Genomic DNA, 8,004 nt, shown 5'->3' on the forward strand with positions numbered 1-8,004 from the left:
AATCTTGTCCCCAGAGGCAAATGATACCAGTTTTTTATATTTCTTTTCAGGGGTAGCCTGTCCTGTATATATAATTGTGTATATCTTTTCGTCATAATAGCGATTCTTCCATATCAATACGTAAAGTCCATTCTTATTCTGTTTTTTAAAAAATTCTCACCTGAGGATATGTTTTCTTTCAATGGATGGGGGACACACTGACGTGAGAGGCAAACACCGAGCGGTTGTCTCCCATTCCCGCCCTGACCGGGGATGGGATCCGCCACCTGGGTATGTGCCCTGACCGGAAATCGAACCCGCAACCTTTTGGCCTGCGGGGCGCGGAGCCGCCCGGCCGGGGCTGCCCTTTAGCGTGGCTGTATACTATTCCTCTGGGGGAGACCCCGTAGCTCACCCACCCCACACCGGTAGGCACGGGGCTCGTTCCACTGTTGGTCGAACCTTCCGAACGGCGCCATCGCTTTTCAGGACCCGGCGCCTGACCCCAGCATCTCAGTGAACGAGTCAAAGAACAGGGGGACTGCTCCGCTCGAAACCCACAGCGCGGCGTTAAGTCCTAGGGTTCCTTCACTCGAGCTTTTATTAAATTATCCCAATTTGTCCTTTCAAATAGATGTCTTTTCTTAAGTAGTGATTTACCACAATTAAGCCCCCCAAAATTAAATTAAATGAATTACGTCTCCGAGGCTGGGCATCTGCGGGAACCGAGGCCGGGCGCAGGAACCGTCCAGATGCTATTAAAAGCAAAGGCAGGGAATGTGCGCGGGGTTAGAAGGGAAAATTCATAGCTCCGCTGATACGCCATGATAAATAATTATGAGTTATTAATTTTAAATTACATCTTTAATGCGTTGCATGATTTTAATTCCCCCTACAGTATTAATATCGGACTGGCTTTGATTAATTTAGAGCAGAACAGAAAGGTGCCAATTAAGGGGACTCGCTGGGAACTTTGAGGTGTTTATATCTGTCTCCCTGTGGCCCCCACGGCGGGGGGCAAGGTCATCGCTCACGGGAGCCTGGTGATTATCCGCAGGAACGGACGGTGGGATGTGTCAGGAAGAGTGGGAGATGGATGTCACCTCTTTTTGTGTCTTTAAGTGCCAGGGAGGGGAGGGATGCGGGTGGCAGAGCGGAGGGGCTGAGAACGCGCCTTTAATGAGCCAAAGACAGGCGGGAACAAGGCTCCGGGGGGACTCCGGTTCTCCGTGCACCGGGTCGCTCCAGACAATAGCCTTGAACTCCCTATGCTTTGATGCACCCCAAAACTTGCAAAAAGGGGGTAACAATCAGTCAACAGGAGCCCTAAGTCAAAGAGTTTCCTAAGCAGCTGAGTGGTAATAGGGTGATGCTCGGAGCATCAGCCCACCTTAGCACGCAACACACAGGGAGACGCTTCGGGGTGGCCGGTGGGCAAGCTTTTTATTTTATTTTATTTATTTTATTTTATTTTATTATTTTATTTTATTTTATTTTATAGCTAAGTGTTCACTTTAATATATGCTATAGAAAGAAATACACAGCCAGTCGTTGAATCCATGATTTCATAGACATTATCGCTTACACGGAGGCTGAATATAAGTTTGTTTGTTCTTAACAGCCATTCAAAACAAAATGTGGAGTAATTGTATTGGGGATGTGGCCACTGCAAAAAAAAAAAAAAAAAACCCAGAAAATAAAGATCATTCTGACGGGGACACACAAGTACCTGACGTCAGCACTTTCAAATCACTGTCATCACAGCACCTGCGGTGACAGGCCTGAGCTTGGGGAAAGGAGATCGGGTTTGGTAAACAGGGACCAGTGAATCGAAGGGTTTTCTGATTAGCTGAAGGGTTAGCAGGTAACGCCGGGTGTAGCAGCCCACGGGTGGGATGTGGTACCAGTGAGGATGGTTGTTTTTTGCAGGGGAAACATTTTTTTTTTTTTCATTTCACTTAATCGCTAAGTGTTTAATGCGTGCTGGCCCCTCGAACTTGGTTCCGTGGATAGTATCACTTAGGTTAAGGTTACATTTCAGTTGACAAAGCTGAGTGGTTGGAAATGAAATATGAAATAAAGCACAGTTGTATGTGGTATGTGGCAAATAATCGCTGTAACGGTTCTAAACAAGTGACGGAGTTTGGTGAGTATCGTATTAATGTCACTACAGAGGGTAGGAATCTGAGCCAAGGCTCTAAATTAATGACCCTGGATGAGAGCGAGCCGAAAAAGAAGTCCCCACCAGCCACCGTGTGAATTTATCACCTCTTCTTTTCTGGGACACATCAGCCTGGTCTCGCCAGGCTGCTTTCCCATTTGGTGTTTTTGATTCTTAAAATAATCCTGGAGGTGGGCAGTGCCTAGAAAAGTACCTGGCTCGTGGCGGGTGCCCAACGCAGGAGGCGGGATGGAGAGAAACCGGGAGGAAATGGAGGAAAAGTTTCAAGCACTGGGCGTGAATCAGCTCATTTAATGCTCACGACCGCCCTAGGAGGCAAATTCTCAGTGGCCCTGATTCGCAAATGGGGACACTGAGGCTCAGAGGAGTGGAGCAGTCTGCTTGAGGTCACCCAGCTTTTAGGCATTAGAGCCAGGATATTATTATCAATATTTTGTCATCTCAGAGCCTGAGGCACAGAGAGGTTAAGCAACTGGCCCAAAGTCACACAGGAATCAAATGACTGGAAGCCAGGCAGTCTCGATCCAGAGCTTCGGCTCGTAAACACTGAACTGTACCACCTTATAAAAGGGACATACAACTCGGAGATGGGACAAACCGAGACCTAGCACGTATCGGCCCTAAGGGCACCAATTCGGTGTAGGACTGAACTCAGGCATCGGGACTCCCTGTCCCACGTTCCTGTCATCACAGTGATGATGTCTATGTGGCCCCATTAACACTGAGGAAAGGGCTCTTCCCGGGTGGAATCTTGCCAGACACATAGTAGGTGCTCAGTTGGTGGCCTCCTGCTTCTCCCCGGCGCGGTACCTTGGCCAGCTGGTCCCCCATAAGCGCCCCCCACCGGCGCCTCCCTGGGCTCGGGGGGGCCTCCGGAAGCCCCTCAGAAGCCCGCGCCTGGCTCCCGGCAGAGCCGCAGGGGCGAGACAATCGCATTAGGTCCCGGGGCGGCTTTGGCAGCCTCGACGGGCCTTTGAAAGGCAAGGATTGGCCGGAGGACAGCGGGGGCGGCCGGAGCTGGTTCCTGTTCAAAGCTCCTTCCTCCAGCGGCATTAACGACGGATTATAAGTCAGAGGCTTAGAGAAGGGCCAGTGAACCCAGCCCCCCTCCCAGGTTTGCAGGTGGGAATCCTGGTCAAGGGACAGCCAGGGTCCAGCGACATCAATAATGAAGATGCCCGACATCCCGAGCACCCTCCAGGCGCCAGGTTCTGTGCTCAGTGCATCCTGTCAGCGTCTCATCTGAACTCTCACGATCCCCAAGTGAAGACACAGAGACACAGAGAGACCAGTTACCTCTCCAGGGGCAACCCAGCAAGTTCAAGGCCTAAGCTCACACTCCGACTCGGGCCTGACACGCTTCTTGCTTTCCACTAGCCTCCCCCCAACTGTAATGAGTTCATTATTTGGACAATTAGTTAAGTCCCTGTCTCCCTGATGCTTTGCAAGATCAAGGCCAAGGTCCATGTCTACTTCATTCCCACGATGTCTCCAGAAGTCAAGCAGGGTGCCCGGCATGGAGTAGGTGGCCAGTGCATGTTTGTTGAATAAATTTTGGAAGGGAGGGAGGGAGGGGTTGTTCTGAGGATGAAATGGGGAAATGTGTCATTTATACTCAGGTTGATCCAATGAGAGTCTTAGGCCCCGCCCATCAAAGCAAATGTAATAAAAGAGGGACCGGTTCCTCCAGCTTGGAGATGAGAGAGCCAAGAGGGTGCGTGTGAGGAGCACAGCTGGGCAGCCTCGAGGCTGAATCTTGGTTCTGTAATTGGCTGACTGTGTGGCCTGAGCAGCTGGCTGCCTCTCTCTGGGCCTTAGGTCCCAATCTGGAACTTGGGGATAATGACTGAGCACCTACCTTACAGGGAATGACAATGATTGGATGAGATGGGGCTTGTAGAGGGCTTAGCGCGGTGCCCACGTGGTCAGCCCTAACGGTACAGTAGCCGTTCTCTGTAATACTATCACCTTTTAGAAACATCAGCTTGACGGGCATTCCAGGGACTGGGGAGAGGTTCCTGGAGAAGGTGGAGTTTGAAGGAACAGTTTGACTTTGGAGAAATGGCTTAAAAAGGAGCATCCAAGTCAGAATGGAAAAAGACTCACATATTTCAGGGTCTCTTATAGAGCAGAGACTATAGTATAAATTTAAACTTTAAGTCCTATTGCTTTCCTCTTGGAAGAGGCAATATCTTCCTGTGTGTAGCAGCTATCAACAGCCACAATAATGCTGCGTAACAAACAATCCCCAAACCTCAGTGGTGCTGGTTAGTGGCCAGGCAGCTCTGCTGCTCTTGGCTGGGCCAATTTACATGCAACTGGCTGTCAGCTGGGGCGACTCAGCTCTGCCCCATGTGGCTCTCATCCTCCAGCAGGTTAGCCCAGGCATGTCCTTAGGGCCGTGCAAAAGGGAAACATCAGAGTAAGCCTGATTGTACAATGGATTTTCAGGCCTCTGCTGATGTCATATTTTCCAACATCCCACCAGCCAAAGTAAGTTACACGGGTGAACTCAGAATCAGGGCGGGCGAGGACTCCAACATCACACACAAAAGGTGTGAACGGCAGGGCAGATGAACAGCGGGGGCCAAGTTTGTGATCTACCACACCATGCGTGGTCCGGGACTCAAAGGTGTAGTAAAATCTCCCTCCACTTCCAATTCATGGCAGCCACTGCTATTGGTCTCTTCTATATCCACCCGGAGACAGGCTATGATTTTACATTTTTATCATTTCTTCGCCTCAGTCACCCTCACCTCACGCTTGACCACCCTTTTCAATGCAGCACCTGCCAAGAGTGTAGAGGTTGTGCCGTCTACTTGGGTTCAAGTTCCTGCTCTACCACCTGCGGGCAGTGTGACCTCGAACACATCATTTCCAGTCCCTGAGCCTTACTTTCCCCATCTGTGAGATGGGAACATAGTGTGTCCCTCGCAGGGGAGGACTATGAGGCTTAAACAACATCAAGCGTGCAGAGCGCCTAGATATGGTAACTGAATAAACGCTGCATCATTATTATTGTTACTGTTATTGTTGTTGACTCATGAAGGTGCGTGTGCTCCGGCTTCTGGCGTCCAGGCTTCTGGCTTCCCAGTGGGAAAGGGCTTTCCTCCCCACTCTGGGCCCTGGGAGCCAGCTGACCATCTGCCAGGAAGGATTTCTGTTTAACAAGCTCTTGTAATCTTTGCTGTGATCACGACTCCCTGCCCGCTCTGGGCTCTCCTCTGGGGGCCTGCGGCCTCTTAGGCTAAGCCTCAGCCGGAGCTATGAATATCTGAGCACCTGGCCCCACATCTCAATGTGCCCAGCCTGTCCCTGGAGCCTGTGTGCTTGCTGGGGCTCTGGCCCAGGAAGGTCACTGCATGCTTCCTGTCCCTCCAGAAACTCCCACCCCACCCCCCAGCACTAGAAACGTCTACTCATCCAGGTCTTTTGCTCAAGCAGTATTTATTAAACACCCTACTATGTGCCAGGCCCTGTCCTAGACTTAATAGCGATTGTCAGTGACATCCTGGCTGCTGCTTCTGATCCTCTGAGACATTGTCGGGGATTCTTGAGAAGACAGTTGGGATGTTTGGCCAAAACATGCCCGGGCTTGGCTGGTCGGGGCAGAAGCGCATAGACGCCGAACACCTGCCCAGGGAAGGGCAGGCGCGTGGGAGGTCCGGGGCCGGATGGAGCCTGGGTCACAGAGCCCTGCGCCAGCGAGGACACACAGCCTGTCCTTCGGGATTAGGCCCCTGGAGCACGCCGGGACCCGGTGATGCTGGTGGAGGGTGGGGGGCAAGGACCAAAGGAGTGAACTGGATGGAGAAGGCTGCTCTGCCCCTCTGGCAGGCCCGGGTCTCAGGCGGCCGAGTTACCCAGCCCCGAGCCAGACGGGGCGGGCTTCACCCTCCACTTCAGGGGCACTTGGCATTCCGACGGTAACAGGGGTCATCGAGACCTGTCGCCCTCCCAGCTCGGGCAGCTGCCACTGAGATGGCCTGGCTGAGCCACAGACGCCCACGCACTCGTAAGGACTCCCTGGACACTGCCGGGGGCTGCCGGCTGTAAAGGTCACATCCAGGTAGAAAATCTTCCTGCGCGGTCTCGTGTCCCCAACACGGATGTTCTGAACTGAAAGGGGAGCGTCAAAGCCTGTTCCATGGATGCCCGACTCTCAATAGGGCTGTACCCCAGAACCCCGCCTTAGGGAGCGTCTTTCCCACCCCACCTCCCGGACAGAGACTCCAGTCCTGGCTCGCTCTGTGGCCGGGCAGCATGTTTGCTTCTATCACCTGGTAATCGGTCCTTCCTCCCCCTTGCACGGGTGTGTAATAAGGGCACGTCAGCTCATTCATGAATGCATAAATGAATGAGCACCTACTATGTGCGGGGCTCTGTGGGGTGCAGCGGCACATAAGGCGGGCAGGTCCCCGGGTTTAATTGGGGGTGGAGGGAGGTGGGCCATAAACAGGTAACTACACAGCTGATGTGTGTCTGGCAGCTGATAACAGGATTAACCCTGCAGAGAGAGGCCGGGCACTTAATTAATTGGGGGGACAAGAGCCGGGAAAGGAAGGCAGGCTCTTAAAGGGACAGGCCAGAGGATCACACGCCCCGTGATCAGTCGGGACTCACTCAGCCGAGGGCATACAAGCTCTCGTTGAATAAATATTGATTAAGCACTGTCCAAAAGGACTTTCTATGGGGACAGAAATGTTCTGTAGCTGCACTCTCCACCACGGTAGCCACCAGCCACGTGTGGCTCTTGAGGGCTTGAACTGTGGCTGTGCGACAGGGAACTGAATTTTTCATTTTGTTTCATTTTAATTGAAAAAGCCACAGCGCTGGCTGGGTAGCTCAGCTGGTTATAGTGCAGTCCCGATACACCAAGTTTTCCGGTTGGATCCCTAGTCAAGTCCTATACGAGAATCAGCCAGTGAATGAATAAATAAGTGGACAGCAAGTCAGCATTTCTCTCTCTCTCTCTTTCCTTTCCTCTCTCAAAAAAAATCAGTAAAGAAAATTTTTTTAATGACTACCTATTGGTAGCACAGGCTTAAATCAATCTAAGTGCTCCCAAGTCTTAGCTAGTAGTAGTATTATTACTATCCTGTTACCTGTCCTAGGAGAGGGGGACCCAAAGGCAAATGCATTCAGCAGCATGGGCCCATCGGTTCCCCGGGGGTAGATGCATCGTTGTCCTTATTGCCCAGACTTACCAAGGGGGCTCGGGTCACTTGTGTAATATGATCACATAGTAAATAAAAATAGTCACATCCTTGATCGAGCCCAGCTATGTATCTGGAACTCCGGACACCTGGTTTTACTCCCCATAACTCCCCAATGTGTAGGTACCATTACACTGGCCATTTTACAAATAGGGGGGATTGGTAGGCTCAGAGAGGTGAGTCACTTGTCCAGAGCCACACAGCATCTGAGCGGCAGAGTTGGAGCATGGTCTCCGCCTGTCTATCTCCCCGGCAAGGGTTTCTCCAAGGCTGTGTGCGTGATGGACCCCAAGCAGTGGGGGTCCCCAACCAGAGCCACACTCGAGGGCCGTGCCGCCTGAGTTAGTCACACGGTGACGACTGCTCGGCCTGGAAACGCTGCTCAGAAGTGGGTGGCCCCTCGCTGCCCTCGGTGGGACAGTGGCAGATGCCAGGCAAACACCGCAGCCCGCAGGAACCCCTGCTTGGGACCCGGAGAGGGGCCGGTCAGGCCAGGCTGCGGGCAGCAGGCCCAGGGGAGCCCGGGGGAGCCCGGGGGAGCCCGGGGGAGCCGGGGGAAGCCGGCCTGGCCTCGCCTCGCCTCGGCCTCCGCCGTGAGCTTGTGTTTAACGCCTCGCTCCATTTCCA

Source organism: Miniopterus natalensis, chromosome 20 (genome assembly GCF_054644295.1).
Source record: "Miniopterus natalensis isolate mMinNat1 chromosome 20, mMinNat1.hap1, whole genome shotgun sequence".
NCBI lineage: Eukaryota > Metazoa > Chordata > Mammalia > Chiroptera > Miniopteridae > Miniopterus > Miniopterus natalensis.